This window comes from Apteryx mantelli, chromosome 9, assembly GCF_036417845.1.
Source record: "Apteryx mantelli isolate bAptMan1 chromosome 9, bAptMan1.hap1, whole genome shotgun sequence".
Classification (NCBI taxonomy): domain Eukaryota; kingdom Metazoa; phylum Chordata; class Aves; order Apterygiformes; family Apterygidae; genus Apteryx; species Apteryx mantelli.
The window spans coordinates 14,364,233-14,387,607 of record NC_089986.1 but is presented as its reverse complement, the minus strand read 5'-3'; positions in this window follow the sequence as shown (position 1 = coordinate 14,387,607).

Here is a 23,375-nt window from a genome sequence, read left to right as displayed (position 1 = left end):
TGGCTTCGTGCCATTTCCGCTTCTCCTCTCCGTGGTGTGCTAGGAGTGCAGCTCTCGTTAGTGAAAGCGGTGGCACTGCACAGTGCTTAGCACGATGCAGTGCAGCCTCACCCCAGAGAAGTGGTAGCTACTCAATCCAGCATGTTAAATATGACAGATCTGCCACGGTGGGACACATCTAGAGGTACTGAGAGGAACAGCTCCGCCACCAGCTGGCCCTTCCCTCAGCACCCGCAGGTCTTTTTCAACAACCACAGGAGCTGCTTGGCAGATCTGGTGCACAGCTCTGTATCAGCGATACCTACATGACACGCACCCTTTGCCTTATCTCCACCACAGACATAGCCCTGATGAGACTGAAATATTTCATGGATGGAGAACAGACGCCTGAAGCTGATTCCAAGGAAAACAGTAGTGATACTGATGAGTGAAGGAAGAATTTGCAGAAATTTGTGCCAGCTCCTTCTCCTGGAGAATGCAGCCAACAATCATCAGTGTAGTCGCTTGTGCAGGAGTGTTCTTACCCTGAGCAGGGATGAAAGCCTTCTGTCTTCCCAGGTTGGCGAGGAGACTCTGTTCCATCCTGGCAACAAATGACCTGGCCTTATTCATGCTTTTGTCACCTCTTGGCAAGCTGACAGCAAAGCGATGTATCTGGACACAAAGCCCTTAGTGCTAAGGAAACTTCTATTAGTTCAAAGTGCTGCAGCACATCTTAGCAATTTTGGCTACAATATTCCTTCCACACTGGACCAAGTTCAAGATCCCAGTCCTTGTCTCCAGGCCATGGGCCCAGGAAATCTAGAAAACCAAATTTCACTCCATCTCCTGAAGTCCGAGAGCAGGGACTGCCCCTGGGAATTCAACTCTCAGCACAGTGGAAGCATCTGCGACAAACCTGTCCCGGAGAGCAGGGCCTGGTCAGGGTACCTGGCACAACCTCTCACAGCTGGTGCTAGCACATATCTCCCCACATCCTCAAGGCCAGGTAGGTGAACACTGTCCACACCATGCTGTTGTGAAAGGAGGCCCTTGTCCTCATCAGCCCACTCCAGCTTGTGAAGGTGGGCATATTAGAATTTTGCTCCTCCAAGGAAGAGTGACTGTGGCCTGGCTGTGCCACAAGGCGAGAAGGAGCTGTGATGGGAGGCCAGGCTGGCTGCTGCTCCTACTCTTGTGTGATGGAAGTGTTCATGTTTTCCATCTGCACCGTCTTCAGGATCAGCTCTTTGTCCTGAACCTTTCTACCCTTTCCTTTCCAGGGCACAGGAAAAGTAGGCAGAAACTTTATTGTCCCAGCAGCTTTCTTGTCCCTTTGGTTAATGCCTTTGAAAAACTATCTACTTGACTTGTGTATAGAGTCAGCTCTACTCAAGCCATCTCTAACCTAAATCCATCCAAGTATTTCAAGAAACATGGTAAGGCAGAGCTCCATATAGGCTAATCTACTGCACTTTCAGGACAGATTAATCTGTGTTTTGCCACATGTTAACTGCACAGCTCCGGGATCTGAACTAGCTTGTTTGGAGTTACTTTATGTATTTGAACCCTCAGCTTCACTGTTGAATATAGACAAAACTGGAGTAGCAAGGCACATTTTGTGATCTGTATTTTCCACCATACCTAGAGAAATATATGTGCTTAACACCTTCTGTCAAAACAAGACAGTCCACTCTTCCTCGGAGGATGAAATAACAAAAGCGTTGCATATTTTAGTTGTCATACTTAATGCAGTTGTGGGAGTAACTCGGCTGTTCTGGTGACTGATGTGTTATAAGAGTTAAATAATAGTAATAATAATGATACTTTGCCCTATATAATGCCTTCCATCCATAGATACACATCTGGGATAGGACATGTCGTTACTCTTGTTTGGGAGGATCTAGGCACTGTTGCAATACTAGTAATGCAGGTTAACAGTCATTTATACATACATGCACCCTGAGAAATTCATACCATTCCAAAATTTTAAAGCCTACCTCCATTAGTGCAAATGAGGGGCTTTACACTAACGTCATTAATTTTCTCTGATTTTGGTGGAAAGCCAGAATTCAGTGTTAGACTTCCTTGAAAGACTTATGAACTAAGGTTCAAGGCCAAGTTTCCAGAGTTTGTTTTTAGACTAAAGCTGGAAACAAAATCCCAAACCACACCTGCTTGTTTGTTTTCATGGGAAATGTTTCAGACTCTTTTTTCTTAAAGATTAAAAAAAATCAGCAACTCCCTACTGTAAAATGAGAGTAATATTGCTCTCTTGGGCTCAGTGCTGTCATAAGGATTATTTTTGTATTGCTATTTTTTCTCCCATCCACTCTCTATGCTAGTGCAAGCTATTTCTATGCAGGGTTAAAATGCAACACAGTTACACCCTAGAGTGAATTATACTACAGTTTGAAGAGCAATTCAGTAAGCATAAAACATTTTTAAGCACAAAAAAGCAGCATTATGCCACGATTTTAGGCAGGGAGCAAAATGTAGCATTACTAAGTGCAACCACAAGGGAGGACTTTAACAGCAAAGGAATGTGTTGGAATGTAGCCAAGACACTGGAGCTGCTGGTATTGCAACTGCTGGGAAAATGTTCCGCAGATCTTCAGTTACAAGTGGCCAAAGACCTTGGTTTGCTGCTATTCTCCTATTCCCATTAGTTAACTTTAGAACCAGAAACACACAAGAAACCTGGATCACACAGTCCTGTTCTCTGCCACATCCACCACAATGTCATGTAACCCTTTCCATGAATGGACCAAGCTCCATCTTAAAACAAGTTCATGTTTTCTGTCCCTGTTACTCCTCCTGGGATATTTTCCTAGACTGTCCAACTCCCTGATGGTCAGAAACCTTCTTGTCATTTCCATGACCAGTTTATTCCCATATGTACTGGCACCAGTATTGGTTCTCCTTTCAGTTCTGCTCCCTGCCGTTTACTCAGATATTTTCATAGAAATTGTTCTTGCCTCTTTTTACCCCTAGTTACACATGACAAGCTTTTCAGTCTTCTTTCCTAAATGAATCTCCATCCTCCTTGGACCTCTTCCCTGCATCTGCTTCAATTTAAATTAATCTTAAACTGCATATAGATTACAAATTTATTTACAGTATTAAATGGGAGGAGGTCTCACTGAGGCTTCACACAATGACATTGGATGCCCAGTTTTTCCCAGAAATATCTCACCTGGTAATCCCAGGGTTGCATTTATCTTTTCACAGCTAAACTGTAGTGGTGGCCCATTAGTCATCCTTTGATCCACTATTAGACTCATATTTCTCCTCTGCTCTTGCTTCCAATGGTAAATTCCCAGATTATATCAGGAACTTGTTATTATTCCCTTGCCAGATTCCAGTTCTCTTGCATTTGTCCCAACTCTCATCCTGCCTGTGGTTTTCTAATTTGTTCTTAGCCAGCATTTCTGATACTGGGAGACCAAGGCAGTTTCATAACATCTAAAAGACATGTTCTTGCTTGTTATTTTACTCACACCCACCTAACCCATTTTTCCTCCTTCCCAGTTCAGGAAACAAGCCCTAGACTACGTATAATTATAGTCTGTGTAGTTATAAATGAACGTGCCTTCTGTGTTTTACACCTACGCTTTGAATGGCATTGAGAAGAGCATGCCTGATAACCTGAGATACAGGACCTTGAAGAAACCAGAGAACGAAAGATATTCCTAACATAGCAGCACATGGACCTCCCATCTGCATCTGTCAAGGAAGCCAAGGTTAGCCACACTCAGGTGGAATGGCTGAATACTGTCTGCTGAAAACATTTTTCAGTGAGGAACCTGGGCCTGGCTTTGCAGATATGCATGGCTTTCAGACAAGTATGCATGGCTCATTTACTAAAATGCACAAGGAGTTGTAACTGTTCCTGCTTCAGATGATCTTGACTAACACATATCATGTATTATGGGCCATATTGGCTATATCCAAACCAGATCTCAAATCACCTTACTTCCCAGGCAAAGCCTGTTATATGAACCTCTGTACATTAAAAAACAAAACAAACAAACAAAAAAACAGTACATGATGAGGGATCGGAAGTGCAGCTTCATTATGAGTTCATCTACATTTATTCCAGAGGATCTAGTACATAGCTGTTGCCCATTTTCATGCGCTGAGTATTGTTGGTGTCTCTTCTCATCGTGTTACTGTGGTGGTAGGACTGCTAATGAGAGCAGTTCTCAAAAGGGGACTTGACCTTACATGACTTGCACCTAAGTCCATTCAAATCTCTGTCACAAGTGGTTTGATATCGCCTCAGGCCAGAGATCTTTCCCAGTCTTATGAGTCTGTGATTCATACAAACTAAAACTATTTCAAATCAGCGTTGGAGAGGAATATCTTCTCATCCTGCCAAAGGCTTCTACTTCTGCCAGGTGTTTGACCCACATGTTGGACAAAGTTCATGTTCAGGATACCTGAACGTACTTCAGCACAATGTACAAGTTGTCTGAGCTTGGAGTTTGCAGGGACACTTGTCCTGTCTGCACAGATGTAAACTGAGTTGGCGTTTGAGCTGGGCAAGCCTGGCTTCTGTCTCAAACAGCCTTTAAAGCAAGCATCTAACCTAAGCACTAATTAGCAGCAGCTTATCTCACCTGCTCACTGAGGCCAGTGAGAAAAGACAGGCTGTCCGCAGATTAATAAAGCTAGATAATCTGAATACTTCCTTGGCTGTGTAGACAGTTCTCTACTGCTGGGCTTTTCTTCGCAGAGTGGTCTCTGCAGTTGTTTTTTGATACCTTGTCTCTCTGTCTGATGGTTCGCTGACAGTACTTTACTTGACCATTGCAGGAGAAAGGCACTGAAGTAATGGTGTCTTTCCTGAGCAAACAGCCAATTAAAAGACCTTAGGAAAGTGGAAAAAGCCTTAATACATCATGCTTTTGTTCTATTTAATTGTGAAGTCTCTGCCTATCTTGACACATGTTTTTATATATATGTTTTGATGTTTTGACAGTCTTTTCAATAGTCTTTTTTCTCAACAAAAAACAGCTTTTCTGAGTAACTGTGCCATAACAAACTGCAGAGAATATTATGTTTGGTGAATGAAGAGATTTCCATTTGTACATTCTGAAGGATTATTATTATAATCAGTAACAGATTATTTTTTCCCCTAAAAATTCAAGATCACTCTGCAGAATGGCCTTTTAAATCTTTGGTTTCACTTCAGCAGTGATAAAGCAACATTAACCTTTAGGTTCACAGTTTATCTGTGAATAAGTTAAGGATTTCTTAAGGAAAACAGTCCTTTTGTGTAACTCCTTGAAAGGTCACACAAGTAACAGATTTTAGGAGCAAACTCAGAAACTGCAGAAAAAACATACACAGTCCCTGGAGAGGGCAGCTGCAGGTTAGCAAGGCCTAGATATACAGAGATACTATTACTTCCCAAAATCTAGGATTCCTCCGTGACATGCTGGCATGTTTTAACCAAGAGGCAGGACCCTCAGCTCCTGTTAATCATCATTGAGCTAATGGAGCTGTAACAGTTCATGCTAGTGGAGGTTTTTGGCAATGCTGAGCACTGTGGTTAGGCAGAATACCCATCTGCACAAAACGGTTCTTGGCATTCTTGCAGCTCATTTCACAGGTTAGTGTATTTCCAGGCATTTGAAAGTTCCTTTCTCTCAATAGCTGTTATCCATCACTATAAAAATGGGCATAGCAGACAGAGCAGAATGGCTAGTTTTGCTCCAGATCCTTGACCTCACTGGCTTTGCATCAGAGAAGACTTCGGTGTAAGTGTAATAAGTTTGCATTTGCACAATTACTGAGAGTGTGCTCTCATTCGTCCCACCCCACTGCTTAAATGGAAACTGGTATGATTATAAATGACATCATGTGCTCTCTGAGAGCAGAGGACAGGACTCAGGGATGTTCAGGGCCCCTTCCAGCCCTGGGCTTTTTCTTCTCTCTTAAAGGGAAAATCAGAAGCCCATAGGACTATTTTCTTTCCTGTAGCAGGAAGTGGGATTGAGCCAAAATTTGCAAGGTTGCAATAAGTTTTATTAGCCTCTCAGGACATAAAAAGCTTGGAAAAAGGCTTTTAAAGCATTGGGTGAGCCCCAGAAATGTTTTATTAATTGAGGGTGATATTCAGAGAACAGTTGCAAAGATCATCAGAGGAAGTATTCAATTTATATGAAGAACGAGGAAAGAATGCTGCATGCATGTTTGGGTACAACAACCTACAGCTCTCACAGGAATGTGGGCACCTTTGAGGAAAATGCTTCGATTAGGGCAGTTAATTTTTGCAATGTAAAAAGACCAGATTAATCCAGGGGAAACTGAATGGAATTACAGGCAGCCTTAAGACAAAAGCCATGCTTGTGGGAACTCTTTTTTTTTTTTTTGGAAGCAGATCACCCACCTGTCTCTTTCTTGTGAGATGAGAGATTTTAAAGATCACTGAAGAGGAGGGAATCAAGAGCAATGCATTTGTTAGCAAGTCATAAATTTGCAGGGAGAGAGCAAAGAGAGCAGAAAAAGAATGAACTTGAATTTCACAGGGGCAAGAGGCTCCCTCTAACTCAGGCAGTTGCCAGGATCATGGCAGAAAGCCATCAATGGGGAGATGCAAAGTTGCAAACAGCATGTGAAAATGAGGTTTACAAGTTGTTAATCAGTGATGTAAAGATGTGCTCGACAGGCTGTAAGTTAAACAACCTCATAGGTTTAACACTTAGTCTTCATAACATGCCAGAGAAACTTTTGATGAGAGTAAAATGAACAAAGCGAAATGAACAATAAGCTCACAATTTACCCTATGATGGAAGTAAAAGCTCCTAAAAACTTTGATTATTTTTCCAGTTAAATTTCTCTGTGTTATTATTTCTCTGTCTATAGCAAGGACGAAATATCCTGTGTGAATTGCTCTGCTGACTGACGTCTTCTGCCCATCCTCAGAAGGCTGAGGTAGGAGGAAGTTTCAAAGCAGAGTTCCCTCATCCTGTCTTGCTGACGTTGACCATGACTACGGAGATATGGCCAAAGGACCAGGGAGCCCACAGCTATTCTCCTTGATGAAGGCGAGCTCAGATCTGCCAGTTCTTGCCAGCAGTGATGGTGAGTATGTCATGCGGTCACCGGGGGATAGACTGCCAGGTGCAGTCACTACTGCATTTGTGTTTTGTAAGACCTGTAGAAAGACATTGTGTAGGCCTATGCAATCCTTTGAAGTGGTTGCACCTGCAAGCTGGAGGATCTTTCTTTAGCTCTGACGCTGGCTGAAACAAAGTATTCCCTACTTCCCAGTCTAGCCTTGAATAACTCTGTACGCTAAAATCGATGTTTCATTCAAATGTTGGCAAATTTCAGCAGTGGGTTCAGTGCAGTGAAACTTGTACACGGGGCCAAGACTGGATGTATGATGATTTTTTCATTTTTGAAGCCAAAATGTGGGTGAAAGAAATTGATATGGGTTAAACTCAAACAGAAACTTTTCAACAAAGCAAAATAAATCATTTTAGCTAAACTAAAATTCTTCATTTAGTCTGAAACAAAAAGCTTCCTTTCATGTTTGAGCCACTCCTTTCAAAAAACATTTAAAATACTTTAAATTTGCCTTTTTTTCTTTAAAATTTGGCTTCTATTTCAAGCACATTAAAATTCTCTCCTCCACTCCTTTTTAGTCAAAACTCTTCACTGAATTCTTCTGCAGTTTATAAATAGTTTTGGTCCCTCAAAAGCATCATTTTTGTGAATTTCATATTTCTGGAAAAAAGGCACTGCTATTATTAGTCATTTACAGTCTTCAAAACGTCACCCAAAGTATTCTCAGACAAATTCTGTTCCACTATTACTGGAAGAGCACCCTATTAAACTGAATAGTTTTTCTTTGACCAGTCACTCGAGCCAGGTTTCTCACTCCATAGCTGTGCAATCAATTAGCAAATTATTCTGAGGTTGAAAATACCCTTGGAGGAAATTTCCAGTTTGTTCTCACACAGTGCATTTCTCCCAGTCACCTTTCTCTCTTGCTGAGCCCAAATCACGATGCTCAGGTTCACCAAGGATGACTCCTGTCCATAGGATGGGGAATACGTGAAAACCACGAGAGATCCTGGCTTAATGGATGAGTGCATTGCGTTGGGCCATATTAAGTCAGGAATATGTCGTGCACCTGGTGCTACATTATAACACAGGGAATTTTATGTTTCTGACTCAAACACGGCTTTATGGTAAGAGCGCTGTTTGGACAAGCCTTGGACAAGTCCCCCATAACTTTCTAACCGTATCTGTATACATTGTCTGGCTGGGGCCTCCCCTAGTTTCCACTTTCCTGCTCTCTCCATTTTCGTTCCAGTCACTATGTAACTTGCCATACCTGAGATGTAATTACAACATATTTCACCTGTACTTAAGTCAGATTTAGAGTATGGTATTTAGCAAGTTAAAGATCTAAATAAAAGACTACTTTGCAATGGGTGATAGTAAAAGAGTGTAACAGAAAATAAATGTCTGCTAGTGAGCTGATTAAATAACTTGTAATCTGGACTTCTGTGTGAGGATAAATATGGGACTACAACTGTTCCCTTCCCAATGAACACTCTGCTCTGCTGATGAAAAAGGAGTCTTCCTTTAAGCTTTTTATTCTGTGAAATCACCTAACCTATCATTTTCAAGCATGGATTTTTTTCTGCTCACACATGCTTGTCAGTTGTTCTGTGGGGTTATTTCTCATGCAAACCAAAATAGTTCATGATTTAAAATGTTCCTCAACCTGACTGTTCACATGATAAATGGCATAATGGAGTCGCATTCGTTAGCACCAGAAGCAAACTCCAAAATAGAACTAGACAATTACTAAACAAACATTCTGTAATTATCTTTTCTTTCCTGACCAGCTGAACGATGAAGACAGTGGCAATGTGCGGAGCTCATGATTAGAGCTGGTCATTTAGGCAAGAAAAAATATCAGATTCAAGTATATTTCATCAATCAGAGTGTGGAGGGAGCTGGCTTTAGCTGATGGGACCAATACTGTGGCGGATGTTGATTGTTCCTCCCAGTGCTGACTCCCACTGACTTCCCTTTTTATACTTTCAATCTCTCTCTCCTACGTCACTTCATGCAGCCTCCTCTGGCTTGTTTTCTTTGGTCTTGCATTAGTAATTGATTCCATTACTTTTAGGCATACCCTTGAACTTTAAACATTACCAACACCTTGTTATAAATCTTTGGACATGTCATGCTATATATCATTTTATGCATTTTTGGATACTACATTTAGATGTTTCCCAGTATGCACATCCTCATAAGAACTACAAGAGTCTTATACAGACCTTACTTAGTCTTTCTTTGGAGCTCATTTCTCCATTATCTGGCAACATACCAGTCTTATTCTGAGGCACACCATTATTTCAATTATATAATTAGGAACTCTGTTCATTAGGACTTCATTGCTTAGTCTACAGATGAGAACATGCATAAATCTTAATTAAAAGAAAAAACATTGCTTGTTGTTTAACATGAGTTTAACCTTTAATACTATCCTCCATGATAAGGACAAGCATAAGTGTTCTTTTATGTAAAGAGAGGGTAAAACCCTCTTAATTGCTTGCCCAAGAAAAGAAATGTTCCAGATGCTCCAGGCAAAAGAACTCAAAGATGTTTCACCTGCTTGTGAAAGTATTTCAGTATCATAGTCTCTATAATAAATAGTGACTCTGGGCAGATGCCTCTGTCCTGGTTATCCTGGATCCAGTCCCCAAGGGCCATAGCTACAGTCACCTCAGAAATGGTGACTACAGTGGTGTTTGTTACAGATGGAAGGGAGGAGCACAGAGGGAAGGAGGGCATTTGGGGAGTTTCTACATGAAGTGGTGATGGCTGAGCAGGGGCGCGGTCCCTTCCACAGTCTGATAAAACTGGGTCCTGCCTCAAGGTAGGTGGGGAGAGAGGACTGATTTCTTATTATACCATTCTTGAAAACATTTCATTTGTTGAATGAAGAAACACTTCCATTTCAATGTGAAGAAGTAATTGTCAATAGGAAACATCCTGAAGGGAGGAATCTAAACTCTAAGAATTATTTGCTCAGAGTATTCAGTATGTATTTATGAGCAGCGAGGCCATGGGAACTACTCAACAAGTGCAATACAGGGTGAATTTCTGTCATCCCTAAAGGTAGTTGTAACAAATATTGTAGTTATTTTAAATTCTGATGAGCTCTGACAAGGGAGTGTCTGGGACTGTGAACCTTTCAGCATTCCCTGGTCTGGTCTGGTTAGAAGTCAGGTCATTGTTCAGCTTTTGTTTAAAACTGACCATAAATTAATTCATTCATCTTGATCATGAGGAAAAACTCAGAGGTCCTATCAAGGCCACTGAAATGGGGACAGTAGGACACCTCAAGTTCTCTTTTCACTGCAGGGTAACCCGAGTGACTTCTCAGAGCTAGGTCTCACCAGATTTGGCATAGGCCAGTCAGGTAGGATGCAGGTCCCTTACCAAGCAAAGGCAAACCTTAGCGGGGTTCCAGAGGAAGCGATGGAGGTGGGATGGAGAACTTTGGCTGTTGCTTCTCCCCAGGCCGCTCTCCACCAGCTTCCCTCATTCCCTTCTCCTGGCAGATCAGGGTCGGAGGAGAGCACTCCTCATTGCCCGTGCAGTCCTACTGGCAATGGGCAGAGTCTGTAAGGGAGGGATAGTTGCGTAAACAAGGATTAGAGATGAGATGGGATGAGATGAGATTCTGTCTTTGGGAGGAGGCCTACTGCTGTCGTGCCAGCTTCCCATAGCAACGCTAGGGTTGCCATCCCTTGCTCCTACCCAGGATAAAGGCATCCAGCACAGACCCTTACTCTTTTGCATATTCATCCTTACCCCGATGTTTCTCCTTCGCCTTTTCCCTGTTCTGCAGTATGCAAAAGACAGCAGCAGCACTGCACTCAGATGCCTGTTTGCAGCTTCGAGGGGCAGGGACAACTGTAACACAAGTCCTCACTGGGGCTTGTTCTAGACAGTGAAAAATCGAGCAAAGAGCATTGTTAGAAATCTGCTGTTGTTCCCAAAGCAGCTGCATGTGCATGCAGTATAGCAGAGAGATGGTGAATTCTGCAGGCCTCCTCGTGTGCTGATGTGCAGAGGGAAGGAGCTGCTGCAAATCCCCAGTTAGCAGCTCTTAATTTTTCTCTCCACTGTAAACAGGTGTGCTTGTACTTCTGGAAGTGGCTAGTTGAATCCTTTGCACTTCAGTTAGATATATACCCAAAGGGCATGTGCTTTTGTTGTCACTGGTAGCACTTGTCCTCTCTTACCGAAACACTTCTCCAGGCACCAGGCAGATAAAATTTGGAGGCACTATGGCTAAAATCAACCACTGCCAATCTCTGCAATGAAATAAGCAATACCCGAGCCTCACATTCAACACAGTAAAGAAGGTTTAATATGCAAAGCAATAACTCAGAAGACATCATCCGTACCCCTTTCATTAACCTTTAAAATTAGCCTAGAGAAATGTGGAAGATCTCTCCTTTCCTCATCCCATTATTCTGTTTTGGTACCATGTCCATGGCTTTACTTTGTAAAGTGTTATAAGGCAATGAGCTTTATCTTATGTTGCCTTTTAATAAGCAGTGGATTGAGGATACCAGCACGGCTACTTCATCACAGCGACCTAATGATATTCAGCAAATGTGAGTGCTTTGAACTGCTTTGACTCTAAAAGCAGGGGGAGCAATGATTGATTAAATCTTCAGTGTTTAAGATCAGAAATAAACTTAAGGGGATACTACAAAAGGCCAGGAAAACTGCAGGAAACACTGACTGAAAGCCACTTCAAGAATCAGAGAGCATCTCATCCTCCCAGCTCCATGGAAAAGGTTTAATTAATTTCTTGCTTTTAATCAGTCAGTAACATCAAACTCATTCTCCTGATGGAAGAGATAAACTGTTCTGGTCTTCCTGATCTTTACACGCTCAACAGAGTATGCAATACTGGATCAAATATAATATCCCAGAGATTATTACTTCATGGCTTGAAGATGCAAGACACAAGTGGAAATGCTGGGATGGAAGTGGACGCAACTATGTTCCCTTTTGCCAGTGGTAAGACCGTGACGCAGGGACTGGCAGGAACAAGCAGAGCTGCTGGCTCATGGCCCAGCTGCCCAGTTGTCAGACAACACAAGTGTGCCTGGGAGAACTGGGAATTTCTTGGCTTTGAAGATGAATCAAAAAAGTGGAAGGATTGGTCTGATCCAACTTAAAATCAAATTCCGGCAGTTTTGCCTTTTTTTGGTGAATACTCTCCCTCTGTTTGTTTTTGAATCACTCCCAGTGCAATACTTTTTGTTTCACTGTCCATTTTTTAAAAGACTTATGCAAGGGTTGAATTAACAGAAAAGGTCAGTTCTTAAGAATAAAGTTATAAAATTAATACTTATAAAATTAAATTATAAATGTCAAAATCCATCAGCTTTTTTTTTTCCTTCCATTTTCTAAATAACTTTTTCCCTATTTTTTCAACCAATGTTATTAATGAAATATTACTCACACTAATTTAGGGATTTTCTCCCAAAATATTTTCTGAGTAAAAACTAGAAATTTTTGTCTGTCTCCATATACAAAAGATTGTTTTCAGCTATGGTCTTCTAACTCCTGAGGGATTTAACAAGTAAAGAAAAACCCCTCATAATTCATATATGTATGTGTATATGTCTGTATGTCTGTATATAATACTATATTGTTTATTTATCTTTTTCTTTTGTGGGATCATATTCAAAACATCCCTCTTCCTTTTTTTTTTAACATTCATGTAGAAAAATTACTGCCCTCTCTCTGTCTTGTCCTTTTCTAGGACAGCTGACTTTCCTTTTCGTGACACCTCAGTGGGCTTCAGTGCAATGCCACCGCCTGTGTCATACTCAGACTGGGAGCTAGATGGCCTGATTCGTTTTCTTGGCTCCAGTTGCTGACACAGCAGAGATCTACTATAGGACAACAGATAAGTTATTCCATTCCTGGTATCTCCTGCAACCCTCGTCTGCAATGACGTTGATAATTAGAGGCACCCTGAGACCCCTGCGAGGCAGTTCACAGTCCCGATGGAGCAGCCTCTGCAGGCACACCTCACCCACACCGCGTCGGGGCATGCGGCGCCCCTTGCTCCCCGGCCGGAGAGCCTCAGCTGCTCGCTCACGAGCCAGAGCCAAGGTTTCAGCTTATTGCTGGAAATGCCAACCTTCAGAGGTAGCAAGAAACTCCGGGCTCCTTTGATTAAAAATAGGTCAAGATGTGGTTCAAATGAAGATATATTTTCAGATCTGTATAAATTTGAACAAACATCGAACTTTTCTTTCATTCTCCCATTTGATGCTCCTGATTTCAAAGTTGAGCAAAATTTCTGAATTTCTGGAGCAGACAATGACCCAATAATATAATAAACATCTCACCTCACTGTCCCCTCCCCAAAAAACTTCCTAAGGTTTTATTCATCATTTCACACATCACTAAGTAAACATCCCCCTTCCCATCATTGGCATGATGGAGACTTGATGCATTACTCTGTAAAGCAGAAGGATCATAATATGAAACTCAGTCCAAGAGGCACAGGCAATTATAGTATCCTTGAAGTATCTCTGCCAGGAGCATAGAGAGCAGTTCAATTTCAGACCTAATGAGATTCATTTGCAAGTCACTTTTTTCAAACCCTGTGTTATTTTGCTCTTCTCTCTCAACAATTACAAGTCTTGACTGATAAACTGTGTTATTATATGTAATAGGGAGTATTTCTGTGTCTGCTTACAATGTGGTTAGAGAGGATAGACTTCAGCTTGATGTTTTGAATATTTTCTAATTAGATGCCCAAGCATTAGTGTTCAAACATGTTTGATTCAGGTTTTCAATCATGACTCCTTAGCAGCTAAAGTAATGTTAAATTAAATTGATAAATGATGCTCTAAAAAGATGAAGAACTCCAGCAGAGAGATTAATCTGTGATGCCCTTTTAAGAAAGATTTACAGGATGTGATGTGCATTTGCTATCTGCCAAGTGCAATTCTTCAGCACCTGAATACACAAGCTTTGTAAAATTGTTTTCTGATGAAGTGTAAAGTTAGGTCTGCTCACCCTTCCCAGCTATTGAGGAAATATTTACCATTTCACTAAGGCTCTTCATCTTGCCCAGGCTGTAGCTCCAGGGCATCCTGACAAATTGGGGAGATGGCTGTACTCTCTCACTCAAGGCACAGGCCAGCTGTCAGGCACTGGGACAACGTCTCCTAACTCACTGCGACGTGATGCTAGGAACCAGCGCTCTGCAGCACTGACTTCTACCATGCTCTTCCAGTTCTTTTGGTTCATGAGATATTGAATGTATAAACAAAACAAAAACACAGCCTCCAAACCCCCAAACCACATTTTACTATTCATCCTCTTTCCTTTCCTCCTCAGTTTAATTAAAACCACAGTTTGAATCTGGCACATGGAAGACTCTCTGAGCCCAAGCCAATTAATTTTTGCCACGATGAGAGACAGCCTGCTCCCTCCACGTGGAGTGGTCAAATGGCACATCCCTGCCTCCTAGGACCCAAACCTCAAGATGATTTAATGTATGATAACGCTGAGACCAACAAAGAGTGGGGGCAGGAGGAACAAGGTTTGGAACGGACCTATCGCACACAGTGAGGTTGTCCTGGGAGTGCCCTTCCAGAGGATACCTTGTCAGCCTGCCTTTCTTTATATCCCCAGAGAAGGACAATCATAGCTGTGTGTGTCCTTCCTGGACTGAGCTCCCCAGGCATTTCCATGTCTTTCTTCTGGACTACCCTTACGTGTGCCACTGCCTTGCCATGACTTCCAGCCCCTTCACAGTGAAGTCTCTAGTAAAAAGCCATTTGTTTTATACCCTCCAGTTCCCTTTTTCATTTTCACTGACTGCTTTATATTACAAGCAATCCTTCTGACATGTGCACTTAATCAATTTATGACAGGCAGATGGGCCAACGGGACGAGCTCTGAATAAACAGCAGGAGCCCAAAATAGGTAATAGGGATTGCTCTGCTGAGCATAGTTCTGGTGTTCTGGCTCCAAGAACAGCCAGAAGAAAGTGCAGAGAGTAATTATAAGATACATTCCTTTTTCACCTCTGTTAATGTGAACCTGGTTTATGCATCAAAATGGAAAAACTCTCCAAAAAATACTCCATTGTTCTGCACATTTTCCTTTTCCATGCTGACGTCTGATTCTTTTCTGAATTGTGCTTGGCTCTTGTCTTCAATAATTTCCAGCAGCCTTGTATTCCACAGGGCATTTATACACTGGCTGGAAAATCAGCCCCTTTTGATGAGCTTTAAAAGGTTGGATTAAAGGATTTGACACCCATGAACTACCTGCTAGTTCACTGGCAGTGAGTTCCAGCTTCATTTCCTTCTGCTGTTGCTAACAAGCAAATTCTTGCCCAGAGAATATTTGCATTTTGTCTTGACAATGGCAATGATTCTCCAAAGATTATCTCCAGGCTCTTCATCTTTAAGAAAGACTGTACCAACAACCCCAGGCTGACCTCCCTCAAGTCAACAGATCTATTCACGTGGAATCACAGTCTTGGTTTATCCCCCAATCCTCTCTCCTGGAGCCAAAAACATTAGAGATGGAAGTGACCATCTCCAGGTTATTTAGTTCAGCTCCATGTTAACTAGTCCATCTCTAGGTTAACTAGTCCATCTGCTTTCCCAGACAGCACAGAATTGAACTTTAGAACATATTTTCCTTAGTCTGCTCCTCCTCTTAACAGCTTTTTTAGTAGGACTTCTGCTTCTTGTCTTGCAAGCATATTTCATAGACTAATGAACAGGTAATTTGCTCCTGATAGTCACCTCTTGCCTCTTGTGACAGTTCTCTATGATCTTTCCCTGCTATGAGCTACGACTTACATTTTCCAATGGCAGTGTACAGTACTAGTTTCCCTTAAGTTTATACAGCCAAAACCTTCCTTCTGGTTTGAAAGCACAGCCTTTCTGGGCTTGTTTGCCCAACAGTCTGCAAAGAGCCACAGTATGGGATGCAAAAAAAGCTATAGGAAGTTCAGCTAACCCACTGATTTTAGTTGAATGGATCCATTTCAGTGCAATATTCCTACTGTAAGGCAGTTCTGTTTATTTTTAGAAAATCACATTAAAATATTCTCAGACTTCTTGCGAGCCTCAAGAGAACAGGTGTTTTGTCATGGAGCAGAGAACAGTTTGTGGCTCCCTCTCACTTTTAATTTCCTCACTAGTGAATTATGTTTGTAATGTTTTGAATATAGCCTTGCATTCCCCTCTCTTCATGCTGTCCTCAAGCTCTTCAGGCAGACAGCAACACTATCAGAACTTGATATGATGAAGCTCCCCTTCAAGGAAGACGGTTTCCAAGTAAAAGTATGCTTTGGGTAATTCTAGATTTACTGAATCAAGTCTTTAACCTCAAGAGGTAGTGTGCTGTATTTTATATAGAAAACAATTTTCCCTGCCAGATGAAATCTTAGGGCAGAGCGTCTCTTATTTTATGTAACTGCTTGGATATTTCTCTATCTTGGGATTAATAGCGATGGTGTAATTTAGATTCTGTAACAACTTGAGACAGATGGATTTACTGAGTTATCAATCTAACCACACACACGCAGCTTTGCTTTAATTGAATTTAGTGCCGGGGAAAGGAAGAACTTTATGAAAGAAAGTCCTTCTCCACCTGCCTTGAGAATAAAGGTCCAGCTGAGGCAGGACCAGCACACTCTGCCTTGTCAATGCCAGCGGTAACTGTTGGAGGGAAGGCAAAGGGACCATGTCGGGGCATGGAAAGGGTTGCAGTCAGAGTCCACACAGAGAAGGAGGGAGGTCTGCAGCTACATGGTGCCCATCCAGTGCTTGAGCTGAAAGGAAAAGACTTCTGAAGCAGTACAAGGGGGCATTATAGCCCACTTGGCAAATTTGTGCTGGAGGTGCTTTTGTCTTCATTGCCTGCTCTCTTAAAGACACAGGGCTGCGTGATCACACTGTGTCTCTGTCTGTCCATCAGTCTCATTCCCATGGCTCTGGAAATGCTTGTCCAGTTTTAGTCCAGTTTTAATGCTTTCAGAAAATTCTTACATGTTGAGGAAAAAAAGCTGGCTAAAAAGAGAGAAACGTTAACGCTCCCCTGAGAGCAGGTCTGCAATATGAGCTCAGCCCTTCTTGGACATCAAGGAAGAGAGAGAAAAGGAGAGAGAAAGAATTACCCGTGACCCCACGGCAGAGAAAGACCTGTCTTATCAAACACGAGAGAATACAACTATAAGGCACAAATCCATCAGAAAATAAAAACAGTTCTCCTGTTTGTGGAACTGCATGCTTGACAGAAATATCCACCCACTAGGAAACGGCTTAAGGCCACTAACCCACTTTCTGTAGGCCTCCAAGAACATATTGAATGCAGCGATCTTGGGACAACACGAGTCTGGAGCTGTTAAGCATGGACCTCAGTGGGAAAGGACATCTCCCTAAGCAGGACAGGCTTCTCAGCCTTCCCCAGCGCAGCAGAGATACCAGTCTCCCTGCTGCCTTACTCAAAGCCTGGCCACCCCTTCTTGTTTCTCGCTGTGTTGGCAGGAGATTTGCGAGTACACCACCATGTGCCATTTCAAGCGTCATTTGAATAAACGTCCCATATAATAGACTTCTGTAGCTCTCTTTCTGTGAATTCTAAATTAATGCAACTAATTAAAATGTTCCAAAGTTTTATGTAAATAACTAATTAGCATTTGAGAAGGAATAGTAAATTCACAGATGGTTTTGTTCCATTCAGGACCCATTTCACTCTCTCTGGCTGTAGCAAGTGCAGGGTTAGGCCCCTGGTGTCTCACAGGATTGGGGTTAATTGATATCTGTAGCACACTGGAGAAACTCAGGGAGAAGTGTTGTAGGAGTAATTATTTATCGAGCTTTCCGGGACACTTGCTCTTTTTCCTTGTGGAAGTTGTGTCCGCATGGATTTTGAGGACTTTGTAGGTTTCTCCAGATTTCCAACAGGGAGCTGGTCCTGGCAGGTCTTGTGCCTGCGGAGACCGTAGAGGTGAATCTCAAGTGTGCTGATGCTGCACCTGCGCAGCCGTCGGTCCAGCTGCAGAGCAAGTCAGAGCCCCTGCCCCGCTGGCGGCACCCTCCTGCACAGTCGGACAGGGTGCCTGTGGCACCACAGGTTTGTTGTGCTAAAAGAGATGAGAAACAGAGAAAGTGAGGTAAGATTTTGAGGAGGAAGCAGAAGCAGTGGGCTTGAAATCCCTTTTCCAACACAGTCAGAGAATCGACACATTTCCTTATAGAGGGATAGTTTTGCATTTCTTTCCTTTTCCTTCCTTCGCATCACAGGGCCTGCGAAGGCACTGGCCTGAGGGAACCTTGTAAGAATGAGGAGGTTTAAAAAATATGTCCATATCTAACATTGATTACTGGCAAGGTGAAAGTGAGAAGAATGTCAGTTTTTTAACATCTTGACTGTTACAGGAAGGCTAAAAGGCCCAGAAGGGGGTTGAGAAATCCTTCTGTCCTAAGTAGTACAATGTTTTTATTTCTTACAGAAATTCTCAGCAGAGCCCCCAGCAGACAGCAGTTCCCAAAGCAGAGAGCACTGCAGGGCCTAAAGGCTTCCCTAAAATGAGCTACACGTCTGGGTCTCTCGGAGACAGACTCACAGCCCCTAAGGGTTTATTCACATGCCAGGCCCTGGGCATGGGCTGTGTTTATTATCTCTCACACTGACAGAATAGGTCGTTTCTCCCTTCTCTGTCCCAAATATTGTGCTCACTGGAAGACAAAAACAGGAATTCTCAAGTACATCAGGACTCTTACATTTATACATTCCCTAATATCTTGCAGCCTAAGTCTCTATGTGCTATTATAACACCAAAGAAAGAAAGAAAGAAAGAGAGAGACTGCAAATACAAGTTAGGAGTTTATAAAAGTAGCCAGTTAGCGCATGTTTGCTAGAGGAGAGGAAGATTACACCAAAGCAAAGAGGGAGGAAATCATTTTCACCTCCCACCGAGCAGGTCCTACACAACCACCCTCACCTGTTTTGAGAGCAGCTCTCAATGTTTGCACTCTTTGCCTCCAGCTGCAAAGGCCTGTGGGAACTGGGGGAATTATAAAAGCCTGCTTCAGGGGAAGTTGAAGCTTTCTGGTGAATTTGAGCCAGGCCTCTGGAAAGGGGAGAGAGACTTGGGAAGATTCATGTTACTAGGAAGATGTTACTTGGCCAGTGGGAAATTCAGGGAGCAACAACAGGAGTCAGCAGGGAAATGAAGTGAGTTTTAAGGGACAATTTAAGAGAAGGAAGCATGCAGAACTTGGCTAGAGAGCAGTTAGAAGACAAGGATTATTGCAGTAGTCTAGATACATTTGAATGTGTTAAATTTAAAGTGTGTTCTTCAATAATATTGCCAGAGAAAGAGATGAAACTAAGAGAAGAGTAAAACAGAAAAGCTGGCTGGGGAGTAGCAAGGTGAGGGGGGAAAGGGGCATGTTGAGAGGAGTGCCCTCTGTGCAGTCTTGCTTGCAGTCCCTCTCCCCCCTGGAAGAACCCCTCTCCATCTCTCTCTGTCTCTAGATACATGCTGTGAACTCCTGCAGAACAGGGAGGAAAGAGCTCTCCATCTGTCCTTTTAGCTAGTGTTTCTTGCTCTGGCACCAGCCTGGTGAGGAGCAGAGCTTGGGCTCGGTGGCAAGGCAGCAGCCTGGCTGTGTGGTGCCTGCTGATGGGGAGGAGGGACACAGCTAAGCCTGGTCAGCTCTTCCTCACCCCAGTCCCCCGTCCACACAGCTGCAGCCTGTTTGGGGAGAGCAAGGCAGGCTGGTACCCAGCTGTGCACTGTAGGCACCAACTTGCTTTGTTCCCAGGCAGAGCTCTTGAGTCTTCACCTGTACCAAGAGGAAAACTAGCAGCTTGCTGTCACCATGTTTCTTGAATCCTCCCTATTTCTGGATGCCCTGATATTCAGCTGCAGAATGCTCTGAGCTGGCTTGGCTTGTAAGAAATGAGGTCTGAAAGAACTGCCCTCCCCTGCTTTGATCCGAGTGCCCTGAGCAGGGCATGGGCTGCACCTTCCTGGGATGCCTGGTGACTTGAAATAGGCCTGTAAAGAGTAACTGGAAAGAATTCAAGAGGCAGGGTATGGCTAAGCAATCAACTGTGGTGACAGTCAATAGATACTCGAAAAAGATCAGTGGAAAAGCTAGCCTTGAGCTGAAATGCCGGTAGTTATCTTCATTTAGGGGCACAGCACATAAAGCTTTTGGTGCCCAGGTTTTGGGTTCTGCAGGAGGCACCAAGATAGATGCACTCCCCCTGTGCCTGTTTAGCCCCTCTTGCTCTGCTGAGCCCAGGACTGGGTTTTTTTTTTCCACTACATAGTGCATGTGCTAGCTGATAATGACCGTCAGCCATGATGTATTTCAGCATTCATTGCTAAGAGATTCTGCCTGGAAAATTGACTTGTAAATGTGTTTCAGGATATGCCAGATATTTTCATGCTAATTTCTCAGCCAAAACCTCCCATGTGGTGTCCAATGTGATATCAGTAACTCAAAGGCGGGGGAAAATGAAGCCTCTATCTGCTTTCAAGCAATTTATTCTCCTTTTGTCTTTTTACATCCAGCAGCTAAGTAAATTACAGGGATTAAAATACAAAAGACATTTAATTTTTTAACTGTAATTTCTTAGCTCTTGGCAATGGAATAATGAAAAAAGAAGAGAAATTAAGAGAAAGAATTAAAACCCAAATACAATTTCTAATGATTAAAATACAATTTCAGCTGATTAAAAGTAAGAGGACCTGTCTGAGCACAAAGGGGCAGCAGCAGGCTTCAGGATTTGAGTAGCTGTAATCAGCTTCAATTTCACATTTAACCTGAAGGGGAAAATTTCTGCTGGTGATTACTTTAACTGTATTTCTGATATTCTCCTTCATCTTTCTCTTTATTCAAGCTGCTTTTCATTTTATCAGCTTTATCCCTAATTCTGCTTTTCTATTGCTGAAGTCTCAAGGGTTATCCAGCCCTTTGAACCGATTTCTGACATGCTGTAAGGGAGAGGCAGTGCCTATCTGGAGAGCTTGTGAGATGAAAGAAAGCTCTGTTGCACCTTTTTTTACAGGTGGGCTTTAATACGTAGAAGTTCATGGCTGCATTGGAAGTCAGTGACAGAGCTGAGAATTGTCTCGAGTCCTAACGTCCAAGCCAGATATAAGAGAAGCCAAACTACTATTTGTTCCTCCGGTGCAGCAGATCTTAAAATACAATTCTGAGAGTTCAGAGTTCTCCTACCTCCTGTAAAGCCTAACAACTTATAGGCTTAGCACAAATCCTTTTAGGTGTGGCACTGTCTTTTTAGGATCCTACTTAAGCTTTCAAAATAAAACCCACTGGGGAAAAAAAAGGGAGGGGGGGAGAAGTACTTTTCTCAATTCTTTCAGCTTCCCAGGGTCCTCACAATGCAGCTCCCCACAGCACTGCAACGCCACGCATGATTTCTTCTTTTAATGTTGAGAGCAGAGTCAGTACTAGAGTCCTAGGCACACAAGACGTGCTTGCTGGAAAGGTGCACTTGTCAAAGCTGCTTCCCCTTGCGAATTACAGAGCAGGAAAGCTCTTGCCTAAATCCTTTTAGGTATGCTCAATGCTTCAGTTGTTGCAATATCTATTTGTCAGGTGTTTATTATAGGATTGGAACAGGGATATTTTGGACAATTCACAGCAATTTCTCACAACAGTTCAGTGGACTTTATACTTAAAGGTTGAACTTCCCATGAATGTACAGTTTAAGGGTTTGAGGACTCCATGAATAGCTATGTGTCGAAAGCAGTTATCCTGTAGTTCTCAGTCTGAGATTATGCATACACATATACAAATAAGAGAAATCCCTATTACAAATAACAAACAAGCCTAAACGAAGATTCCTTTAGCTTTCTGCTGGGCAAAAGGCTTCACTGAACCCTGTTCTCTGAAAAATTTTCCCTGCTGATATACCAAGACAAACAAAAGGGCTCTTTGGACCATCAGAAACAAGAGTTATCTGAGGTTATCTTAGATCCTGGTGTGACCTGCAGAGCTTTCCTCCTAGGGAGGATACATCAGAACAATGTTATCGTTGTTTGCACTCATTTAAATTAGTGTCCTGGAGTCTTTCCTCCCCCAGCGCAGCGCTTCCCCCACACGTACGCACAAAGGGCCATATTCATCAGTGAGCAGTAGCTGCTTATAATCCTTTTGAAAGACAACAGAGTGTGCCAGCTCTTCCAAGCCTTGTTCTGAAGAGCTCATCCTGCCATGTTCACGCAGGCCCAGAACTCTCCCATCTAACTTCTGTATGTGTGGATGGGCTTGGGGATTTAAGGACCGTCTGGGAAGGTTTTCATGGCATGGGAAAGGACTCCCTGGGTCAGTGAGCCGATCTGTAGTGATCACATCCCCTGTGACAACTTGCAGGCTTCCATTCTGGGAGCCGTTTGGTTTCCTGCCCGCACTCTTCCCACTGGTGAGCTACTGCACAACCCCACTGCTCCCTGCTGGAGTGAACCTTCTTTGCATTTCCAGCCTCATTTTATTCGTGACCAGTGCACGCCTATTTGTTCCTTTGCCAGTGCTGGCCATTAGCTTAAATAACTCTTTGCTGTCACTAGATTTATCTGTCTCCTCAGTGTGTTTGTAGACAGCGAGCAGCTCCTTGCAGCTTTCATTTCCCTACAAGTAACCAAGCTCCTTTAGTTGTCTTGCCCCAGAGAGACAAGGTTCATTCCTCAGTCTTCCTTGTTACTCTTCTCTTCTCTTGGGCTAATCTGAATTTACCTGCCTTGAGTCTTCCCAGGACAGGCAGGGAGGGAGGATCCTGGTTGAGCCCAGATGAGGACAATGAGGCTGTGAAAGGGAAGACCGAGCCAGCCACGGCAGGGGAATTGGCCACAGAGAGGAAAACTCCTAGCAGACTTGGGCTGGAGGAAAATAGATTGTGATGATGATGTGAAAACACTGAGACATCAAAAATCCTGCCTGCACTTAGCTACTTCTTGTCAGTCAACCTCAATGCAGACAGCAGGGCTCCCCTGCATTTCCTGATCTCCCTTCTGCATTGCATCTCTCCACATTCCCATCCCATCCCACGTCTCTCCCACAACACAGGTTTGTGTCTGTCCTACCCCTCCAACTCCTGCTGTCTCTTTTCTTGCCTTCTTTCTGGAAAAGAGCATTTCACAGTACCATTCTGGACTGAACTGGGAGTGTGGTCAGAGCTTAGCAAGGCAGCTGCTTTCCCAAAAGGCATCCCAAGCAGCCACCAAATGCTCTGAAGACAACTAAGGAGGTAGTTTAAACTGCTCACTGTGCTTATCAGCTGCCAGGGGATCCATGTGGGCTCCT